Source organism: Oncorhynchus gorbuscha, linkage group LG10 (genome assembly GCF_021184085.1).
Source record: "Oncorhynchus gorbuscha isolate QuinsamMale2020 ecotype Even-year linkage group LG10, OgorEven_v1.0, whole genome shotgun sequence".
Classification (NCBI taxonomy): Eukaryota; Metazoa; Chordata; class Actinopteri; order Salmoniformes; family Salmonidae; genus Oncorhynchus; species Oncorhynchus gorbuscha.
In genome coordinates this window covers 52820465-52833305 of record NC_060182.1, presented here as the reverse complement: position 1 = coordinate 52833305, position 12841 = coordinate 52820465, and the positions used below count along the sequence as shown (strand labels likewise).

At 45.2% G+C, this 12841-nt stretch overlaps 1 protein-coding gene across 2 annotated transcripts in view; it reads right to left on the bottom strand.

The window, feature by feature from the left end:
- The window catches only part of si:dkey-16j16.4, a 97509-nt gene that overhangs the window by 26463 nt on the left and 58205 nt on the right, over nucleotides 1-12841 (bottom strand). The gene's annotated exons all lie outside the window — the stretch shown is intronic.

The window sequence follows — 12841 nt, the reverse complement described above, 5'->3', positions numbered from 1 at the left end:
GAGTGCAGCTGCTGCTAAACCAAACAAGCCAGTCAATGAAGCTTATGTTACATCCTGTCAAAGACTCCTTCCCAGTCCACCCAAAATAACCATTCTCGTAAGTGACAGGGGCCCTTTACAATTGAGGAATTGTCTGGAGGGAGGTAGGAGACTTTTTTTGAAGAGGAACGGGGCTCTTTGGAAGAGGGGAGTAGAATGGAAACGAAAGACTCCTGCTGTTGTGGAATGAGGGAGAGTTGGTTTGGATACCCCCTTAACAACAATGTGAGTACAGTCCACTTAGTAGTTGAAAGTATGGTGACTATCATTAAATAGCCCTTAAAATGTGCTCTGTGTCACCCCTGAAACCTTATATGCATTTCTGTCATTTGAGGACAACAAAGAATATTCCGATTTTTTTCAAGGTGCATTTCTGACTGACCGATCATTTGTGGCACACAAACGGTTTGCAATGACAATCGTTTCCTATACTTCTTTCACAAATCAGGCAACATTTTTAAGAACCCAATTCATACAGTCCAACTTTACCACATTCTTGTCATGTTTTGTCATTGATTATCATGTCTTGTCCCTGTGCTTCCCCTTCTATTCGTTTCCCTCTGCTGGTCTTATTAGGTTCTTTCCCTCTTTCTCTCCCCCTCGCTCTCTCCCTCTCTCGCTCTCTCTCTCTATCGTTCCGTTCCTGCTCCCAGCTGTTCCTCATTCTCCTAACTACCTCATTTACTCTTTCACACCTGTCCCCTATTTTGCCCTCTGATTAGAGTCCCTATTTCTCCCTCTGTTTTCCGCTTCTGTCCTTGTCGGATCCTTGTTTGATGTTTGCTGTTCTATGTCCTCGTTCCGTCCTGTCATGTTTTTTGCCTTCTTCAGATGCTGCGTGTGAGCAGGTGTCTAGATCAGCTACGGCCTGCGCCTTCCCGAAGCGACCTGCAGTCTGTGGTCGCATCTTCAGTTGTTCCCCTCTACTGACTAGAGGGTTTCAGTATTCCTGTTTTGACTTGGAATAAACTCTGTTTCTATAAAGTCGCTTTTGGGTCCTCATTCACCTGCATAACAGAAGGATCCGACCAAGAATGGACCCAGCGACTACGGATTCTCGCAACACTGCCGTCGAGATCCAGGGAGCTATGCTCGGCAGACACGAGCAGGAATTGTCTGCTGCTCGTCATGCCGTTGAGACCCTGGCCGCTCAGGTCTCCGACCTCTCAGGACAGTTTCAGAGTCTTCGTCTCGTGCCACCAGCTACTTCCTGGTCTTCCGAGTCTCCGGAACCTAGGGTTAATAACCCACCATGTTACTCTGGGCAGCCCACTGAGTGCCGCTCCTTTCTCACCCAGTGTGATATTGTGTTCTCTCTCCAGCCCAACACATACTCTAGAGAGAGAGCTCGGATCGCCTACGTCATATCACTCCTTACTGGTCGGGCTCGGGAGTGGGGCACAGCTATCTGGGAGGCAAGCGCTGAGTGTACTAACGATTATCAGAACTTTAAAGAGGAGATGATACGGGTTTTTGATCGTTCAGTTTTTGGGAAGGAGGCTTCCAGGGCCCTGGCTTCCCTATGTCAAGGTGATCGATCCATAACGGATTACTCTATAGAGTTTCGCACTCTTGCTGCATCCAGTGACTGGAACAAGCCGGCGTTGCTCGCTCGTTTTCTGGAGGGACTCCACGCTGAGGTTAAAGATGAGATTCTCTCCCGGGAGGTTCCTTCCAGCGTGGACTCTTTGATTGCACTCGCCATCCGCATAGAACGACGGGTAGATCTTCGTCACCGAGCTCGTGGAAGAGAGCTCGCGTTAACGGTGTTCCCCCTCTCCGCATCTCAACCATCTCCTCCCACCGGCTCAGAGACTGAGCCCATGCAGCTGGGAGATATTCGCATCTCGACTAAGGAGAGGGAACGGAGAATCACCAACCGCCTTTGCCTCTATTGCGGTTCTGCTGGACATTTTGTCAGTTCATGTCCAGTAAAAGGCCAGAGCTCATCAGTAAGCGGAGGGCTACTGGTGAGCGCTACTACTCAGGTCTCTCCATCAAGATCCTGTACTACCTTGTCGGTCCATCTACGCTGGACCGGTTCGGCAGCTTCCTGCAGTGCCTTGATAGACTCTGGGGCTGAGGGTTGTTTTATGGACGAAGCATGGGCTCGGAAACATGACATTCCTCTCAGACAGTTAGGGGAGCCCACGCCCATGTTCGCCTTAGATGGTAGTCTTCTCCCCAGTATCAGATGTGAGACACTACCTTTAACCCTCACAGTATCTGGTAACCACAGTGAGACCATTTCCTTTTTGATTTTTCGTTCACCTTTTACACCTGTTGTTTTGGGTCATCCCTGGCTAGTATGTCATAATCCTTCTATTAATTGGTCTAGTAATTCTATCCTATCCTGGAACGTTTCTTGTCATGTGAAGTGTTTAATGTCTGCTATCCCTCCTGTTTCTTCTGTCCCCTCTTCTCAGGAGGAACCTGGTGATTTGACAGGAGTGCCGGAGGAATATCATGATCTGAGCACGGTCTTCAGTCGGTCCAGAGCCAACTCCCTTCCACCTCACCGGTCGTATGATTGTTGTATTGATCTCCTTCCGGGGACCACTCCCCATCGGGGTAGACTATACTCTCTGTTGGCTCCCGAACGTAAGGCTCTCGAGGATTATCTGTCTGTTTCTCTCGACGCCGGTACCGTGGTGCCTTCTTCCTCTCCCGCCGGAGCGGGATTTTTTTTTGTTAAGAAGAAGGACGGTACTCTGCGCCCCTGCGTGGATTATCGAGGGCTGAATGACATAACGGTTAAGAATCGTTATCCGCTTCCCCTTATGTCGTCAGCCTTCGAGATTCTGCAGGGAGCCAGGTTCTTTACTAAGTTGGACCTTCGTAACACTTACCATCTCGTGCGCATCAGAGAGGGGGACGAGTGGAAAACGGCGTTTAACACTCCGTTAGGGCATTTTGAATACCGGGTTCTGCCGTTCGGTCTCGCTAATGATCCAGCTGTCTTTCAGGCATTAGTTAATGATGTACTGAGAGACATGCTGAACATCTTTGTTTTCGTTTACCTTTACGATATCCTGATTTTTTCTCCGTCACTCGAGATTCATGTTCAGCACGTTCGTCGTGTACTCCAGCGCCTTTTAGAGAATTGTCTCTACGTGAAGGCTGAGAAGTGCGCCTTTCATGTCTCCTCTGTCACATTTCTCGGTTCTGTTATTTCCGCTGAAGGCATTCAGATGGATCCCGCTAAGGTCCAGGCTGTCAGCGATTGGCCCGTTCCTAAGTCACGTGTCGAGTTGCAGCGCTTTCTCGGTTTCGCTAATTTCTATCGGCGTTTCATTCGTAATTTCGGTCAAGTGGCTGCCCCTCTCACAGCTCTTACTTCTGTCAAGACGTGCTTTAAGTGGTCCGGTTCCGCCCAGGGAGCTTTTGATCTCCTCAAGAAGCGTTTTACATCCGCTCCTATCATTGTTACTCCTGACGTCACTAAACAATTCATTGTCGAGGTTGACGCTTCAGAGGTGGGCGTGGGAGCCATTCTGTCCCAGCGCTTCCATTCTGACGATAAGGTCCATCCTTGCGCTTATTTTTCTCATCGCCTGTCGCCATCGGAACGCAACTATGATGTGGGTAACCGCGAACTGCTCGCCATCCGCTTAGCCCTAGGCGAATGGCGACAGTGGTTGGAGGGGGCGACCGTCCCTTTTGTCGTTTGGACTGACCATAAGAACCTTGAGTACATCCGTTCTGCCAAATGACTCAATGCACGTCAAGCTCGTTGGGCGTTGTTTTTCGCTCGTTTCGAGTTCGTGACTTCTTATCGCCCGGGAAGCAAGAACACCAAGCCTGATGCCTTATCCCGTCTCTTTAGTTCTTCTGTGGCTTCTACCGACCCCGAGGGGATTCTCCCTGAAAGGCGTGTTGTCGGGTTGACTGTCTGGGGAATTGAGAGACAGGTAAAGCAAGCACTCACTCACACTGCATCGCCGCGCTTGTCCTAGTAACCTTCTTTTCGTTCCTGTCTCTACTCGTCTGGCTGTTCTTCAGTGGGCTCACTCTGCCAAGTTAGCTGGCCACCCCGGCGTTCGGGGTACGCTTGCTTCTATTCGCCAGCGGTTTTGGTGGCCTACTCAGGAGCGTGACACGCGCCGTTTCGTGGCTGCTTGTTCGGACTGCGCGCAAAGTCAGGTAACTCTCCTCCTGCCGGTCGTCTCAGACCGCTTCCCATTCCTTCTCGACCATGGTCTCACATCGCCTTAGACTTTATTACCGGTCTGCCTTCGTCTGCGGGGAAGACTGTGATTCTTACGGTTGTCGATAGGTTCTCTAAGGCGGCACATTTCATTCCCCTCGCTAAGCTTCCTTCCGCTAAGGAGACGGCACAAATCATCATTGAGAATGTGTTCAGAATTCATGACCTCCCGTTAGACGCCGTTTCAGACAGAGGCCCGCAATTCACGTCACAGTTTTGGAGGGAGTTCTGTCGTTTGATTGGTGCTTCCGTCAGTCTCTCTTCCGGTTTTCATCCCCAGTCTAACGGTCAAGCAGAAAGGGCCAATCAGACGATTGGTCGCATATTACGCAGCCTTTCTTTTCGAAACCCTGCGTCTTGGGCAGAACAGCTCCCCTGGGCAGAATACGCTCACAACTCGTTTCCTTCGTCTGCTACCGGGCTATCTCCGTTTCAGAGTAGTCTTGGGTACCAGCCTCCTCTGTTCTCGTCCCAGCTCGCCGAGTCCAGCGTTCCCTCCGCTCAGGCTTTTGTCCAACGTTGTGAGCGCACCTGGAGGAGGGTCAGGTCTGCACTTTGCCGTTACAGGGCGCAGACTGTGAGAGCCGCCAATAAACGTAGGATTAAGAGTCCTAGGTATTGTCGCGGTCAGAGAGTGTGGCTTTCCACTTGTAACCTTCCCCTTACGACAGCTTCTCGCAAGTTGACTCCGCGGTTCATTGGTCCGTTCCGTGTCTCTCAGGTCGTCAATCCTGTCGCTGTGCGACTGCTTCTTCCGCGACATCTTCGTCGCGTCCACCCTGTCTTTCATGTCTCCTGTGTCAAGCCTTTTCTTCGCGCCCCCGTTCGTCTCCCCCCCCCCCCCCCCCCCGTCCTTGTCGAGGGCGCACCTATTTACAAGGTACGGAAGATCATGGACATGCGTTCTCGGGGACGTGGTCACCAGTACTTAGTGGATTGGGAGGGTTACGGTCCTGAGGAGAGGAGTTGGGTTCCATCTCGGGACGTGCTGGACCGTTCGTTGATTGATGATTTCCTCCGTTGCCGCCAGGGTTCCTCCTCGAGTGCGCCAGGAGGCGCTCGGTGAGTGGGGGGGTACTGTCATGTTTTGTCATTGATTATCATGTCTTGTCCCTGTGCTTCCCCTTCTATTCGTTTCCCTCTGCTGGTCTTATTAGGTTCTTTCCCTCTTTCTATCCCTTTCTCTCCCCCTCGCTCTCTCCCTCTCTCTCTCTATCGTTCCGTTCCTGCTCCCAGCTGTTCCTCATTCTCCTAACTACCTCATTTACTCTTTCACACCTGTCCACTATTTTGCCCTCTGATTAGAGTCCCTATTTCTCCCTCTGTTTTCCGCTTCTGTCCTTGTCGGATCCTTGTTTGATGTTTGCTGTTCTATGTCCTCGTTCCGTCCTGTCATGTTTTTTGCCTTCTTCAGATGCTGCGTGTGAGCAGGTGTCTAGATCAGCTATGGCCTGCGCCTTCCCGAAGCGACCTGCAGTCTGTGGTCGCATCTTCAGTTGTTCCCCTCTACTGACTAGAGGGTTTCAGTATTCCTGTTTTGACTTGGAATAAACTCTGTTTCTATAAAGTCCCTTTTGGGTCCTCATTCACCTGCATAACAATTCTTGCCAGGATAAGCCTTTTTTTTACCTCCCATGCACATGCCAGCAAGTTCAGGAGTAGGAGCAGACATGGGGCAATGTGGGTAGGCTTATATTTGAATAGATCCATTGAATATACACAATCACAAATAAACCCAATTATTAATTTGTTTACGCAGGTCCTAAGATCCGTTTTCAAAAAAATAGAATAGTATGTTTTGAGTTTAATTACATTACTGGTCTATGCAGCCTATATAATACATGGCTTCGCCATGCAAATAAAATCAATAATTCCTTATTTTATTCATTAAACAGAGAAGACACACATATTTCATAGTAAGAATATAATGGAATATAACAGAATAAAATACAAATCATATTTTTCCTACACAACACACAAAACAGCAATATTTTGAAACAGAGCCCACGCCCATGTTTTTTTAATCCACTTCCCAGTCGACACGGTGGGTTCGGGCCTATTCCGTTTGAGACTCAGGGGACTCGGCATCGACTCGGACTCGGGGGGCTTCATACGGGCCGAGCTCTTCCCGAGTTAGGCAGAATCATATTACTCTGGCTTCCGGCTAATGGTACTTGGGCCGAGTCTACTTCAGCATATCTGGCCCCTTCGGCCAATTCTGGCTTAATATAATGGCATTTGCAATTTTTAGTCATACAGTATGCTGGTGGCCACGTTAATTATAGGATGACTTGGGATACATGATCCACGACAGACAGCACATCTCAGTGTCATAGGCTACAGCCTATTTATCTATGGTAGGCCTATCTGTAAACGCCAATACATCCTGACAAAATATGCCATATGAGTGGCCTAATGTAATTTTCCGGACCTTGTAAACTGTCAAAAATAAACCCATAACTGATCCAAATGGTTGGATATAATCAGGCCTTTATTGTGTCATGAAACACAAACGGACATTTGAGTGGTTATTAAAATGAGACTTTCATCACTGCAGTTTACAGCCGAGAAAATAATTGTGTCCTAACAATAAATTACAATAATTGTGTCCGAACAATAATTTACTTATTGCACTGTGTTGTAGCCTAGGAGGTATAATTAATTGTATTTTCTAAAAACGTAGGCCTATCAATAGTGGAGCGTGCCCAGCAACCTCAGAGCACAGCCTAGAGGAACACATAGGCCTATATCCATTTATCCACACATAGGCCTTCCATTTGATAATCTGCTACCTAGGGTAAAGCAGTGGTGGAGTCTACCATTTTTGTGGGTTCGATTCCCGGGACCACGAACGGAAAATGAATGCATGCATACTGTTGCTTTGGATAAAAGCGTCTGCGTAATGTCACATTTATTATTTTTGCACACCTCATATTTGTGTGACATTGAAAAATATCCTGCATGGAACTTTTGACAGTAGCAATGGGCTGCCTGAGCATTTTGAGAAGACAGAAGAAAATAAAACAGCATATCTAAACCGGGTACCTTATGAATTGCTGAGCAAATAGCAGCATACATGATCGTCAATTGCAAACATCAATGCTTGCTGAAGTATCCTTAATAGGGAGCTAGCATTTGTATTTGTATTTAGTATGGATCCCCATTAGCTGCTGCTGCTCTTCCTGGGGTCCAGCAAAATTAAGGCAGTTTAAACCATTTTAAAAACATTACAATACATTCACAGACTGTGTGCACTCAGGCCCCTAGTCCACCACTACCACATATATATAGTACAAAACTAGGGCCTGTAGGACCTGCCTTGTTGACAGTGGGGTCAAGACTGGCTAGAAGGCTTATCTACACCAGCTGGCCTAGGCTCGGTCATATATCATCTTAATAGGGAGAGACGATGTGAGAACCATACAGCCATTGTACTAGAGCGGAGATGACACGGGCTGGTACTAAAACTAATGACGTCATTTTCAGTTTATAACCTGTGGTAAAATGTGTAAGGAGCAGTACTCTCGTGTATAAATGCTGCTGGTTGACTTTAAGACTGGGCTCTGTCCATTTTATACAAATAAGGGTCATACAAATCCTTATGAATTGACAGTGTTTGATTTGAATTGGGTATTAAAACAAAGGAATTTAATTCCTGTAACAGAAACGAACTGCAATTCTTTGTGAAGTGATGCAGTCATTTCAGTCGCTGTAGTAGCTGACATGTATAGTGTTGAGTCATCCATATACATAGACAATCTGGCTTTCCTCAAAGCCATTGGCAATTCATTAGTAAAGATTGAAAAAGGTTATGGGCCTGCACAGCTTCCTTGGGGAATTCCTGATTCTGCCTGGATTATGTTGGAGAGGCTTCCATTAAAGAACACCCTCTGTGTTCTGTTAGACAGGGAACTCTTTATCCACAATATAGAAGGGGGTGTAAAGCCATAACACAAAAGTTTTGCCAGCCGCAGACTATGATCGTTAATGTCAAAAGCCACACTGAATTCTAACAAAACAGCCCCTGCAACTTTCATCATCAATTTCTCTCAGCCAATCATTTGTGTAAGTGCTGTGCTTGTTGAAAGTCCTTCTCTATAAGCATGCTGAAAGTTTGTTGTCAATTTGTTTACTGTAAAATAGCATAGTATCTGGTCAAAGACAATTTTTTGTTTACTATGGGTTTACTAAGGGTTGATAACAGGCTGATTGGCTGTTGATAACAGGCTATTTGAGCCAGTAATGGGGGCTTTATATGGTAGCAGAATGACTTTTGCTTCCCTCCAAGCCTGAGGGCACACCCTTTCGAGTAGGCTTAAATTGAAGATGTGGCAAATAGGAGCGGCTATTATCCTCAGTAATTTTCCATCCAAGTTGTCAGACCCCGGTGGCATGGTTTGAAGAAATCAACTGTGGGAGCAATTATTAGGAAATGGAAGACATACAAGACCACTATAATCTCCCTCGATCTGGGGCTCCACGCAAGATCTCACCCCGTGGGGTCAAAATGATCACAAGAACGGTGAGCAAAAATCCCAGAACCACACGGGGGGACCTAGTGAATGACCTGCAGAGTAACAAAGCCTACCATCAATAACACACTTTGCCGCCAGGGACTCAAATCCTGCAGTTGCCAGACGTGTCCACTTGCTTAAGCCAGTACATGTCCAGGCCCGTCTGAAGTTTGCTAGAGAGCATTTGGATGATCCAGAAGAAGATTGGGAGAATGTCATATGGGCAGATGAAACCAAAATATAACTTTTTGGTAAAAACTCAACTTGTCGTGTTTGGAGGACAAAGAATGCTGAGTTGCATCCAAAGAACACCATACCTACTGTGAAGCATGGGGGTGGAAACATCATGCTTTGGGGCTGTTTTTCTGCAAAGGGACCAGGACGACTGATCCGTGTAAAGGAAAGAATGAATGGGGCCATGTACTGTGAGATTTTGAGTGAAAACCTCCTTCCATCAGCAAGGGCATTGAAGATGAAACGTGGCTGGGTCTTTCAGCATGACAATGATCCCAAACACACCGCCCGGGCAAAAAAGGTGTGGCTTCGTAAGAAACATTTCAAGGTCCTGGAGTGGCCTAGCCAGTCTCCAGATCTCAACCCCATAGAAAATGAAAGAGTTGAAAGTCTGTGTTGCCCAGCAACAGCCCCAAAACATCACTGCTCTAGAGGAGATCTGCATGGAGGAATGGGCCAAAATACCAGCAACAGTGTGTGAAAACCTTGTGAAGGTGTCATTGCCAACAAAGGGTATATAACAAAGTATTGAGATAAACTTTTGTTATTGACCAAATACTTATTTTCCACCATAATTTGCAAATAAATTAATTAAAAATCCTACAATGTGATTTTCTGGATTTTTTTTCTCATTTTGTCTATCATAGTTGAAGTGTACCTATGATGAAAATGACAGGCCTCTCTCATCTTTTTAAGTGGGAGAACTTGCACCATTGGTGGCTGACTAAATATTATTTTGCCCCACTGCACATTTACATATATACAGTGCCTTGCGAAAGTATTCGGCCCCCTTGAACTTTGCGACCTTTTGCCACATTTCAGGCTTCAAACATAAAGATATAAAACTGTATTTTTTTGTGAAGAATCAACAACAAGTGGGACACAAACATGAAGTGGAACGACATTTATTGGATATTTCAAACTTTTTAACAAATCAAAAACTGAAAAATTGGGCGTGCAAAATTATTCAGCCCCTTTACTTTCAGTGCAGAAAACTCTCTCCAGAAGTTCAGTGAGGATCTCTAAATGATCCAATGTTGACCTAAATGTCTAATGATGATAAATACAATCCACCTGTGTGTAATCAAGTCTCCGTATAAATACACCTGCACTGTGATAGTCTCAGAGGTCTGTTAAAAGCGCAGAGAGCATCATGAAGAACAAGGAACACACCAGATAGGTCCGAGATACTGTTGTGAAGAAGTTTAAAGCCGGATTTGGATACAAAAAGATTTCCCAAGCTTTAAACATCCCAAGGAGCACTGTGCAAGCGATAATATTGAAATGGAAGGAGTATCAGACCACTGCAAATCTACCAAGACCTGGCCGTCCCTCTAAACTTTCAGCTCATACAAGGAGAAGACTGATCAGAGATGCAGCCAAGAGGCCCATGATTACTCTGGATGAACTGCAGAGATCTACAGCTGAGGTGGGAGACTCTGTCCATAGGACATCAATCAGTCGTATATTGCACAAATCTGGCCTTTATGGAAGAGTGGCAAAAAGAAAGCCATTTCTTAAAGATATCCATAAAAAGTGTTGTTTAACGTTTGCCACAAGCCACCTGGGAGACACACCAAACATGTGGAAGAAGGTGCTCTGGTCAGATGAAACCAAAATGTAACTTTTTGGCAACAATGCAAAACGTTATGTTTGGCGTAAAAGCAACACAGCTCATCACCCTGAACCAGCATCCCCACTGTCAAACATGGTGGTGGCAGCATCATGGTTTGGGCTTGCTTTTCTTCAGCAGGGACAGGGAAGATGGTTCAAATTGATGGGAAGATGGATGGAGTCAAATACAGGACCATTCTGGAAGAAAACCTGATGGAGTCTGCAAAAGACCTGAGACTGGGACGGAGATTTGTCTTCCAACAAGACAATGATCCAAAACATAAAGCAAAATCTACAATGGAATGGTTAAAAAATAAACATATCCAGGTGTTAGAATGGCCAAGTCAAAGTCCAGACCTGAATCCAATCGAGAATCTGTGGAAAGAACTGAAAACTGCTGTTCACAAATGCTCTCCATCCAACCTCACTGAGCTCGAGCTGTTTTGCAAGGAGGAATGGGAAAAAATGTCAGTCTCTCGATGTGCAAAACTGATAGAGACATACCCCAAGCGACTTACAGCTGTAATCACAGCAAAAGGTTGCGCTACAAAGTATTAACTTAAGGGGGCTGAATAATTTTGCACGCCCAATTTTTCAGTTTTTGATATGTTAAAAAAGTTTGAAATATCCAATAAATGTCGTTCCACTTCATGATTGTGTCCCACTTGTTGTTGATTCTTCACAAAAATATATAGTTTTATATCTTTAGGTTTGAAGCCTGAAATGTGGCAAAAGGTCGCAAAGTTCAAGGGGGCCGAATACTTTCGCAAGGCACTGTACATTACATTATCTGGAAATAATGAACAATTTGGTACTGCCGAGTTTCGTAGTTCCAGATAATGCAGAGAGCAGAGGCATTAAGCTGCATTTGCGTTTGTTTAAGCTGTTTTCTAGTGTCATTTATTTGGATAAATCCATGATAGTGGACATATATAGTGCCTGTTGAGGGATGTGACCCACACAAAGTGAATTTAATCTATTTAAATACAAGTTTTAAAATGAGAAAATGTCATGTCTATTTTATGTTTCTTGTTCATAGTTGATAGCTGCAATATTACTACCTACATTTAAAATATAGAGATTTTTGTGGGGGGTAGAATCAGGTGGATTTGGGCCATTGTGGGCTGATTCTGGCCCTAAAATTGCAGCTTTGGCTCAGTTCAGGCTGCCAGATCTGGAACAAATAACTTGGGCCTAGTCTGTACTGTCGTCATTCATTTCAGACAGGCCGGATCCGGCTGCCAGACCCGGGCAAGCAGTTTTAGATCTGGCATGCCGGAATCAGGCCAGATGTTTGTGTCACCTCGGTTTAATCTTTTTCACTACATTCACTCTGCATTGTTAGAGAGCAGGCTTACCGTAGTCTTACTTTGAGAATATCTTCATCATGATAACGATAGAAAATAATAGAAAAATATATTTTACAACGAATGCGAGTCTTGTGTTCATACATGGCCTGGGGGTAGGTTTATGACAGTCATAAATACCTCTTCCTCCCTTTTTCCTCTCTCTACCCTACTAATGTTACATTTGCAAAAACCCTTGGTTAACATAGAGATTCTGGGAACATCAGAAGGTGGGGGGAAATGGTATGAACTTTGAACTCTTATTCACTACAGAAGTGATACCTTCTAGCTGTTGAGTTAGCAACAGCAGCTGCAAACGCAGGTTAGGAAGGAACAGACAGAGTATCCCATCTAACACACAACAACGTTACTACAACTTATCCAATTAACCAGCAGAGACATTATTCAAAGGACAAAGGACTCGGTTGGGCAACACGGCCTTCCATCTACCACCAACCTACCGAAGCACAGCTCAGAGTAAATATTTATTGCATTTTCCTTTTCCAAATGGGTGGTAATTAAGAATGCATAACATACTGTATTTACGATAGCCCTTTGTTCCTCTGTCTTCCCACTCTTTCACTCAAACCCCGCCCCTTTTCCTTTGTGTAACAAGCTGTCTTATCTGTTCCGCCAGCTAGGGACGTTTTCCTTTATGATGTAATTTTTAATCAAAGTATAATTAATTCTTTGTATATGTAATTCTGTGTGATTAGTTAGGTATTTAGTAAATAAATAATTAAACCCAATTTTGTATTGCTGATTCAACTTGTTAGCCAGGGTTTGTGAAGATTTACAACTTTCAATTTACAACTTTCAGATGAGACTGAATTAAGGTGATGATTAATATTGACTGCTATTGATGTAAAATATTACTAGGTCTTTAA